Source organism: Pistacia vera, unplaced genomic scaffold, assembly GCF_008641045.1.
Source record: "Pistacia vera cultivar Batoury unplaced genomic scaffold, PisVer_v2 Contig228, whole genome shotgun sequence".
NCBI classification, from domain to species: domain Eukaryota; kingdom Viridiplantae; phylum Streptophyta; class Magnoliopsida; order Sapindales; family Anacardiaceae; genus Pistacia; species Pistacia vera.
In genome coordinates this window covers 477,827-489,560 of record NW_022196033.1, presented here as the reverse complement: position 1 = coordinate 489,560, position 11,734 = coordinate 477,827, and positions in this window count along the sequence as shown.

Below are 11,734 nucleotides of genomic sequence, written 5' to 3'. Positions count from 1 at the left end.
GCAAAATTTTACTATGAAGAAGAAGAAAAGAAATTACAAGAATCTCTCAAGCCTCACAAATTGGCTCACTCATTAAACCTTATTTGGTGGCTCTCACTCTCTAATTGTGGTTTTGCCTTCTATTCAATTTTGTGATGTGATATCTAACTCTAGGACTTAACCCTTTTTTATAGGTAATACATGGGATACTATTCCTAATAGGACTCAAATCCCATATCCTAATAGGAATTTTATTTTTAGTTCCTTATACCATTATAATCCTATTCCTAATTGTATTCCTAAAAGAAAACAATTCTACATAAAACATATTAAGAAAACTTATGTCCTAATCCAACACAAATTTGGATTGAATTTGGCCCCGCAATCTCAACAATTTACAACACAATAGGTTAAAGTTTTATAATATATAGGATTGCTATTGATTGTCGATAGAAACTATACTACTGTAAAAAGTTTTGCAATGTTAGCTATAATTTTCAAATAAAAATTTTCGTCACCCATTTAAAGACTTTTCTACCTGGTGCGGTTTGTCATTCCTCTAACAACAAATGGGTGACGAAAACTTTTACAAAACAATAATAATATAGAGTAAACTGTCATTTCAAATACCTAAGAGAGAGAGATCATTATTCAATGATACATTAAGGTACATTTATTAACAAGTTCAATACTTACCAATATTCCCTCGTAAGCCAAACTTCATGTTCTATACAAATGTTTAGAAAACAATTAATGTAAACAATTGTAATCTCAACCTTAATCTGTAGCACCAAGTGTATCTGCATCAGCTAGCATTCAAGTCTTCAAAATTATCTCAACCTCAATCTGTAGCACCAAGTGTATCAGTTAGAAATAGAAATTGAAGGCTGGTTTCCTATCGATCACCAGTCGTGTATTGCATTATATTTATATAGGTAATACATGTATTTGAATTTACAAAGTGGTTACTGATAAGATAAGAATACAACTATAATATATCTAAATAATAGCTTGTTATGATGCTGCATTATCAACTTCCAAGATCTTCTCATGTTTAGAATTCAAATACTGTTGATCAGTTACAACTGCAGAATCCTCTATAGCTGATATATCTCTAACATCCCCTTTCAAACTGATGGGAAGATCACGAATCATCAGTTTGTCTAGAAGTAATCTGAACCATGAGGAAGTAAGTCCTTTAGTGAATATGTCTAATGGCTGTTCAGCTGTTGAGATGTATGTGGCTTGAATGTCTCAATTGAAAATCTTCTCACGGATGAAATGGTAGTCCACTTCAATATGCTTTGTTTGGGCATGAAAAACAGGGTTGCATGATAGAGCTAAAGCACTGATGTTATCAATCCAATTGCAAGGGGCAATGTGTAGAGGTATGTGGAGTTCCTTAAGTATCATCCGTAGCCAATAAAGCTCAGCCACTGTGTGTGCCAGTGACTGATACTCAGCCTCTGTGTTGGATCTAGAAACAATGGATTGCTTCTTGGCTGTCTAAGAAATTAGGCAGGGACCAAGGTAAATGAAATAACCCGAGGTGGACTTTCTGTCATCAAGACTGCCTGCCCAATCTGAGTCAGAGAAAGCATTAAGGTTTAAAGAGCCTTTGCTGAATTGAAGACCAAAATGAAGTGTCCCTTTGAGATATCTTAGGACTTGCTTGGCAGCTGTGAGAAGTTTAGTTCTTGGACAATGAAGGAACTGGCATAGTTGGTTGACACTGTAGGAGAGGTCTGGCCTTGTAAGTGTCAAGTATTGGAGAGCTCCCACCATTGTTCTATATTCGATAGGATCAGGGAGAGGGTCACCCAAGATCTTTGAAAGCTTGTTGCCTGAGGTACAAGGTGTAGAGGCTGGTTTAGCACCTTCCATCTTTAGTTTGCATAGTAAATCAGTTGCATACTTCCCTTGATTTAAATGAAGACATGTAGATGTAGGAGTGACCTGTATGCCTAAAAACTATGATAAGGAACCAAGATCTTTAACAGCAAATTTGGTTTTGAGATTAAGAATAAGATGATCAATGGTAGATAATGCATTGCTAGTGACAATAATGTCATCAACATATATCAGCACAAAAACACACATGCTGTTTTTATGAAAAGTGAAAAGGGAAGTGTCAACTATAGAGGCAGTAAAACCGAGCTCTAATAGAACCTGAGAAAGCCTCAAGAACCAAGCTCTAGGAGCTTGTTTGAGGCCATATATGGATTTATGAAAAAGGCAGACATGATCAGACAGCTTAGGGTCTTCAAAGCCTCTAGGTTGCTCCATATAGACCTCTTCCTCAAGAGAACCATAGAAAAAGCATTAGAAATATCAAGCTATCTAATGCATTAATTGTAGTGAACAGCCAAAGCTAAAACCATTCTAATTGTAGTAGGTTTAATAACAGGGCTAAACATTTCATTGAAGTCTAGAACATTAACCTGATCAAACCCTTTGGCAACTAACCTTGCCTTCTACCTGTCAAGAGTGCCATCGGATTTCTTTTTAACTTTGAATACCCATTTATTCTGCACAACCTTTTGATGAGTGGGTCGGGGACAAAGGGTCCAAGTATTGTTTGCTAAAAGTGCATTATACTTAGCTTGCATAACACTTATCCAATTAGGATCCCTTACTACTTGCTGATAAGTTCAGGGTTCAGTAGGTAAGGAGGAGGTAAAGAGGGCTTAGAGAGGGTGTTTGGTGGAATGATAGAGGTGATATTCTGGGAATTGCTTAGGTTCTAGGGAATTGGTTTGAGATCTAGTTATAATTCTGGATGAAGTGGGATCTGTGGATGGAGGGATGGGCTATGTATCTGTGTTAAAGGAAGAGGGTGGGGGAGAGGTTGGTAATGAAGAGGCAGGAGTGGGCAAGGGACTGCTGGCAGGAAAGGAATTGGCTGAAGTGAAAGTGTCATCTGATGGAGAGACAGGAGTTGGGAGGGGACTGTTATCAGGTCGTGGAGTTGAATCTGGAATAGGCAAATTGACTGAGGTTAGAGTTTTTTCTGGAGGAAAGGTAACAGGTAAGGTGATAGGAGCAGGTTGTGAGATTTGATCAGTTATAACTGCAGGAAAAAAAAATAGGATTAATGGGAAGATTGCCTGGCGATGAAGAAGATGTGAGCACAGGAGAGCACTCCGGCAAGGTTGGAGATCTAGCAGCTTTATCCTGTGTGATCTGACCAAGAAAACTCATTTCATCGAAAACCACATGTCCGGAGATGTACACAAGTTTAGTTTGAATATCCATACATTTAGACCCCTTTTGATTTGTACTATAACCAAGGAACATATATCTTTTGCTTCTAAAGGCTAACTTGTGGGAATTGTAAAATCTGAGTAATGGAAAACACAGGCAGCCAAAGGTCTTGAGGAGTGAATAATCTGGTTCCTTGTTAAAAAGGGTAAAGTAGGGAGATTTGTTGGCCAGAACATGAGAAGGAAGTCTGTTTATGAGATAGGTAGCAGCAAGAAAGGCATCGACCCAATAGGTTGAGGAAATATGGGATTGAGCTAGGAAGGTTAAGCCAATTTTTATGATATGTTTGTGTTTCCTTTCTAAAATTCCATTTTTTTCTGAGGTGTAGAGGCATGCAAGGTTATGCAAAATCCCATTGGTTGAGAGATAAGATTGGAAGGCAGTTGACAAGTATTCACCTTCATTATCAGTGTGGAGTTGTTTAATAGGCGTAGAGAATTGCTTTGCAGCTAGGCATTTAAATCAAATGAAATACCTAAACACTTCAGATTTCTGCCTTAATGGAAACAACCAAGTGAATCTTGAAAAATCATCAATAAATATAATGTAAAACTTACAACCACCAATAGAAATGATAGGAGAAGTCCATACATGCGAATGGATTAACTCAAGAGGAGTAGTAGACCTATTATTGGACTCAGAGAAGGGAAGCATATGACTCTTAGCAACTTGACATGACTCACATAAATGCCTAGATTTTATTGGACCAGAAACAGATAAAACAGAACTCTTGATTAATTTGGAAACAATAGACTCTGATGGATGACCCAATCTTGAATGCCAGACTTGAAGAGGAGCTGTGACGCCTAATAGAGCTGTGAATGATGAAACTAGAGTAGCTTTAGGAGTTGACTTATTGAGTTTTAACTACTGTAGGTACATGGGATAAAGGCCACCTTTACTCGGTCCTTGGAGGAGTGTTTCCCTGGTCTGCATGTCCTTCACCAAAAAATAAGTGGAAGTGAGAATGAAGTAGCAGTTATTGTCATGACAGAATTTCTGAATTGATAAAAGATTAGATGAGGCATTAGGACAATGAAGTATATCAAATAGAAAAAATTTTGTTTTGGAGTTGGAAAGAAAGGAAGAACCAGTGGTAGTGATGGTTAAACCTCTTCCATTGCCTACTGTGACCGTATCATTCCCATGATATGGTTGCTAATTCAGTGTCAGGTTCTTGAGCTCTAAAGTAATGTGATTGTTAGCACCGCTATCAAGGTACCATGGCTATTCTGGCTCTTGGACAGTATGAGTGTGAGCTGCCATAGTAGCCAATTGTGCTGGAGGATGCCTGCCTTGGTAGTTGAAGTCCATTTGGTGGTAACAGTCAAGTGCCTGGTGATTGGATTCACCACATATTTGATAGGGAGGGAATTTGCTTGAAAAACTAGATGTGTTGGAGGTGTTTGAGGGTGGTGTTGTATGTGTATGAGAGGAAGGATTTGGAGAGGTGTTTGGAGTGATATTTGGTCGAGTGAACTGCTAGTTTTTCTGAGGTAAGAATTTTGGTTTCCTGCCATAATGTGTTTTATGTTTATTGGTGAAGAAGGCCATTTAAGTACCTTTAGATGGTAAATTCTTATTTTATGCCTCGAGAAGTTGCCTAAAGTTAAGTAACTTAATTTAGAAGTCATCAAAGGAGATGGAATGATCATGGGTGGCAAAATTGAGAATAGTGATGAAAGGGGTAAATATGGGGTTAAGTCCTCCAACAACATATGAAATCAGATCATCATTCTCAACAGGCTTACCAATGGTAGACTATCCGAATACGAATGAAGAAGCAAGGCCTCTTTTCGATTGACTGTTGGCAGATCGAGATGGAAAGCCAGTAGCAACGAAGTGCTTTCACCTCTTTTAGTAGATCCGTTTAGTCGAAGATCCTTATTTCTGTCTTTCGTTTCTCCCTGTCTTCGCTTGTGAAGAAGATTGGCTAGTTCTTTTTCTTCGGACATTCTGTTCATCCTTTTTTATCCTTTATTAGGTAAACTTCAATGCCCAGTTGATCAGCCTAACTTTTTGCTGTAAGCAAGTAATAAGAATAGGTCTTAGTACCTTGTTGAGGAGTTTGGAGTTGTCTTTTGAGGTGAGAAATTCTGGAGCGAGACTGAGAAGCAAATCTTGTTGACAGTGTATTCCAAACTTGTTTGGAAGTAGTGAGGCCATAAACAGTGGACAAAACCTTCTCACTAAGGGTAGCATTTAATCATGCCAAGATGAATTGATCCTTCTTCTGCCACACCAAGTAGGCAGGGTTGATATCAGAGGTGACTTTGCCATTTGAATCAATGAGGTACTGAGCAAGGCACACCTCTGAGCCAGCAATAATGCTGAGGAGGTCATGACTTCTCAGAACTGAAATAAATTGAGTAGTCCAGTTCAGATAGTTTGGTCCCTCAAGTTTAACAGAGACCAAAGATGTGATATTAGGAATGATAAAAGAGGGATTATTGGAAGCTGAGGCCATAATGGATCAAAGGGAGAAAAGCGTGAGCTAATGAAAACTTTGATACCAAGTTAGAAATATAAATTGAAGGCTGGTTTCCTATCAATCACCAATCGTGTATTGCATTATATTTATAGAGGTAATACATGTATTTGAATTTACAAAGTGGTTACTGAGAAGATAAGAATACAGCTATAATATATCTAAATAATAGCTTGTTATGATGCTGCATTATCAACTTCCGAGATCTTCTCATGTTTAGAACTCAAATACCGTTGATCAGTTATAACTGCAGAATCCTCTATAGCTAATATATCTCTAACAGTATTTGCATCAGCTAGCATTCAAGTCTTCAAAATTTGGCACACAACATGGCAAAGTTTTGTTACACAATACTACAAAACATACTACAAAACTGCATCAGCTATCCACCAGGGCTCAAAACTACACACACCACAGCAACATTAACTTATTACTTCCAAATTTCCCAAAAGCAGACTATAAAATAACTCAACTAAGCACTTTCATCATAACCAGTAGAAACTACCAACACTAAAATATCACCAAATAGCATAACAGTAGCTATCAAAGCACAAATAAAACAACATTTGAATAGCACAAACAAAACATCACCTGAGCAGCTATCAAAGCACAAACAAAATAGCATTTGAGCAGCTATCAAAGCACAAACAAAATAGCATGTGATACTTTCACTTTAAAGAACTTGGAGCTCTCACATTAAGCTTTTCTCTAAGAATTTCAAACCTTGAAACTGATAAGGCTTTAGTAAACACATCTACTTTTTGGAATTCAGTAGGCACATACTGAACTTTCAGTTTGTTGGTAGTGATTGGTTCCTCACATAATGAGCATCCATCTCAATATGTTTTGCTCTGTCATGAAAGACAGGATTAAAAGCTAAAGATCCAGCACTTTGGTTATCACACCAAAAGATAGGAACTTTATTGACAGGCAATCCTATTTCAGAGAACAAGCTAGAAAACCAAGCAAGTTCAGTAGAACCTTGTGCAAGATCCCTATACTCTGCCTCAATGGACGAGAGGGCTATAACCTTTTGTTTCCTAGAGTTCCATTGAATCAAGTTGGAACCAAGAAACACATATCAGCCACTTGCAGCCTTTCTATCATGAAGGTTGTAGGCCTAGTGAGCATCTTTGAAGCATTCTAAGTTGAACTAATGACTTTTAGTGAAATGAACACCATAAATAGAGGTCTCTTTAACGTACCTAAGTAGTCTCTTGTAATCCTACCAATGCAACTGAGTTTGGGCCTTCAAAAATTGGCTCAATTTGTTGACAGAATAGGATATGTCAAGTATAGAGAGTATTAGGTATCGCAAAGCACCAATGGTGCTTTTATCGAGTGTTGGGTTGTCATACAATTCATTGTCTTCTAAAGTCAACTTAGTGCCAACTGCCAATGGTGCAGGACATGGCTTGCAGTTGTTAAGTGTTGGAAATGGGGATTTATTTAGTGATTTGGTAGTGAAACTGTAAGGAATTTAAGGTTTAATGCATGATTTATGATGTAATTTCTTGCATGTTTCGTTATCTTCCAGAATCACATGTTAGAAAACGATCATACATGGTAGCGGAAACAAAAATTATTTAAACATTATAGATCATTCCTTTGAACCAAGATTAGGGCACAAATTTACAGTCTATACAACATATTAAAATCTGCAATAAAATAGTTTAAGGTTAAGATACCATACCCACATTTGGAGGCTCCTCCAATTTGTCTCGGAATGGGTTTCGCTACTGATAATCCATGGATTATACTATTTTTATTAGACTTTTTAGTCGGATTTCAGATACTTCTTAGTTCATTTTGACCTGCATTGCTACTTAATTCTTTATATTTTGTGTTCCAGGCTAAAATGGACATTTATTGCAAATAATGAGCGAATTGGAGTTTTTGGACTCAGAAGTGAGCGGATCTCAAAAGTTGGGAAAGTTCTGAAGTAGAGTGGAGCACTAAGAAGCAAGCAGAGGGCAATTATGTAAATTCAGAATTTCACATGAAGCTTTGTCACGGTGAAGCTTGTTCTTCGCCACGGCGAAGAGAGTTGCGCATGAGGGTTTATTTCACTTCGTCGCCGCGGCGAGAAGAAGTTTGGGAATTCCAAAACGTATAGTTTCATTTTCAGGCATTTTCCTAGGGTTTTAGGCTAGGTATAGAAGAAAAACTTAGTCATTTTTTGTAGGGGATGGTTCATTTTTAGAGAGAGAGCAGCTATTTTCATTCTCTTAGGTTGATTTTGGGCGAACTTTGATCGAAAAGGGTGAAGATTTGAGATTAAAACTAGTGGATTCGTCATTTGGGTAGATCTCGTCCTTTCACTTATTTTCATTACGTTGAACTTTGGGTTTTTTCGTTTCTTTTGTTCATGTTGTTGATTTAGCTATGAACTAACCCATTTTGGTTTAGGGTTTTTATGTAATTCGGAATTCCATGGGTTAAGTAATTAATTGTTATTATTTTCATATGATGTTGCTTTGATTGTGTGATTATTCTGAATTTATTGTTTTTATGTGATGAACATGATGAGATTGAGAAATAATTCATGTTAAGCTTCTTGGGTAATCACCATTGTAGTATTAAATGCTAGAGATAGATTTAAGAATCAATGAAATCAATCTAGGATTCTTTGTGCTTAATGAGCTTTGAACTATTAGTCTTCATTTTGTTGGGTGCGGAAGTTTAATAGGGAAGAGTAAGGAAATATAGCCTGAGAAGGTATATTTTACACTTTAGAGAGTTCGATTTACAATCAATGCATGTGAATATGGAATTAGTATAATCCTTAGGTCTAACCCAAAAGAGTCCAAATGAAGTCAAAACCCTACCCTTTTGTTTGAATTGATTTTATCCGTGTTTTAAATCTTGCTTTCATAATTTAGTATTGAATATTTAGAAATTTTGATTTAGTTTAGTTTAAAATTCTCCCATCAATCCAAACAACTCAATTGCTCTAACTTGAAAACAGTAGAAAAACTTAGTGCTTAGCCACCAATCCTCATGGGAACGATACTCACTCATCACTTTATTACTTCTGCGACTAGTACACTTGCTACATTTACATGTTTATGAAATCACTCATCAAGTTTTTGGCGTCGTTATCGGGGATTGAGTTTTGTGTTAACATTAAAATTTTCTTGTGTTAGCTAGATTGGAGTGTTATTTTTACTTAATTGTTATTTGTTTTATTGTTGTTATTTTTCTTTGTTTGGTGTGATTTTACTCTTGCTATTTTTCTGTGTAGTTTATACGAAGAGCAAGACATCAGCCAGTGGTTCCTTTTGATCTTGCAATTGAAAGAACCACTTGAAGACTGAATAGAGAAGGAAGAGAAAGAGAAGCTACCGTTGAACCATAAGTAATAATTGTAGAGATGGCAGAGAATAGAACACTAAGGGAATTCTCTGTTCCTACAGTTGAAGGCAGTGGGTTGAGCATTACGAGACCAGCGGTCCAAGCTATCACTTTTGAGATAAAGCCGGCAATCATTAAGATGATCTAGCAGTTGATTCAGTTAAGAGGGGATTTGAAAGAAGATCCAAATCTACACATTGCAAATTTCTTAGAGATTTGTAATACATTCAAGTCAAACGGAGTGTCAGATGATGCAATCAGATTGAGACTATTCCTATTTTCATTGAAGGATAAACCTAAGAGATGGTTACTAGCACTACCAATAGGAACAATCACCACATGGAATAATTTAGCACAAAAGTTCCTGACCAACTTCTTTCCTCCAGCAAAGTCAACAAAGTTGAGAAATGACATCACAAGAAGAGTCAGAATCATTGTATGAGGGTTGGGAGAGATACAAAGAATTATTGAGAAGGTTTCCACATCATGGGTTGCCAGTTTGGATGCAAGTCCAAACATTTTATAATGGATTAACGGTGAATGTGCAAACTATGGTGGATGCAGCCTCGGGAGTAGCATTATAGAATTAGACTCCGGAAGATCTCACGAGTTGCTTGAGGTTCTGGCAAGCAACAACTATCAAAGACCTAATGAGAAGGTGCAACCGAAGAAATCTATGGGTTTTCATGAAGTTGATAAATATACAACCATTTTAGCCCAACTGACAGCACTTTAGAAACAGTTGGGAAGTATGCAGGTAAATTCCATTCAAGCTCCTCAACTAACTTGTGATTTTTGTGCAAGTAATCACGTGAGCAGTGAATGTCAAGTAGGGAACACTTTTGCCTCAGCATCGTCATCATCAGAGTAGGTTAACTACTTGGCTGGAAATCAAAGGCAACCAAACAATCCGTACTCCAACACATATAATCCTGGTTGGAGGAATCACCCAAACCTATCTTGGGGCAATCAAAACCACCAGAATCAGTAAAACACTCAATGGAATCAAAGGGCATTGCCAAATAACCAAACAGGGGTGAACAATCAACCGGGAGATCCAAGAGTGACAAAATTGGAGGACATGTTTGGGAAATTCATGCAAGAGACCACAGGTTTTATGAATGAGACAAGAACTAATTTCAGAAATCATGAGGCGTCCATTCGGAACTTGGAGGTACAGATGGGGCAGTTAGCTAAAAAGCTAAATGAGAGACCACAGGGGTCTTTACCAAGCAACACAGTGACTAACCCACGTGAGCAAGCAAATGCAATAATTTTGAGGAGTGGGACAGTTTTGGAAGAGGTGGAAAAATCAAGAGAAGAAGAAAACCCACCAAAGGAAAAGGAAGAATCTGATGAGGAAGTAGATGAAGAGATAGTTGCTGAAGAGAAACCATATATTTCTAGGGAAGAAGAACAGAAACGGGAAGAGAGGCAAAAGAGAAGGAAAGAGAAATTGCCATTTCCCGAGATACCACCAGAATTGGCACATCACACTCCACCTGTGCCTTTTCCTCAGAGACTGAAGAAAAAGAATCAGGATAAGCAGTTCTCCAAATTTATTGAAATATTTAAAAAACTGCATATTAACATTCATTTTGCAGATGCATTGCAACAGATGCCGAGCTACGCGAAATTTCTTAAGGAAATTTTATCAAACAAAAGGAAGTTAGAAGATGAGGAAACGGTGATGCTCACAGAGGAGTGCAGCGCCATTCTCCAGAAGAAGCTACCCCCGAAGCTCAAAGATCCAGGGAGTTATACTATTCCTTGCATTATAGGAGACATTACTTTTAATCATGTTTTATGTGATTTAGGTGCAAGTATTAATTTAATGCCCTTTTCTATTTTCAGGAGATTGGGAATTGGTGAAGTGAAGCCAACGACCATGTCATTGCAACTTGCAGATAGGTCCATAAAAAATCTGAGGGGGATAGTGGAAGATGTGTTGGTGAAAGTGGATAAGATAATCTTTCCAGCAGATTTTGTTGTTTTGGACATGGAAGAGGATAAGGAAATTCCTCTCATTTTGGGCCGACCATTTTTGGCCACGGGAAGAGCACTTATAGATGTGCAAGAAGGGAAGTTACTATTGAGAGTTCAAGATGAAACAGTAACTTTCAATGTCTTTGAGGCTATGAAGTTTCCATCCGAATCGGATTCATGTTTTAGTGTTGATGTGGTGGATAAACTAGTAGCAGAATCTATTGAAGAGAACACCCTATAATTACCTCTAGAAGCTTGTATTGCCAAATCAAAAACAGTAGAGGTAGATGAGTCAGTGAGTAATGAATGTGCTAGATTATTGGAAGCACCTCAACCAATAGATGAGAGCCAAGATCTAGAATTTGAGGAATTTGATTTTGAAAAAGAGAAGGAAAAGGAAAAAAATGAAGAACCTCCAAAACTTGAGTTAAAACCTTGACCTTCCTACCTCAAATATGTGTATCTTGGGGAATCAGAGACCTTCCCAATAATTATTAGTTCAAGTTTGAGCAAATTAGAAGAAGAGCGGTTGATTAGGGTGTTGAGGGAACATAGACTAGCAATTGGATGGACTATTTTGGATATTAGAGGCATCTTGCCATCATTCTACATGCATAAGATACTCATGGAGGATGATATCAAGCCTAAGGTGCAACCACAGCG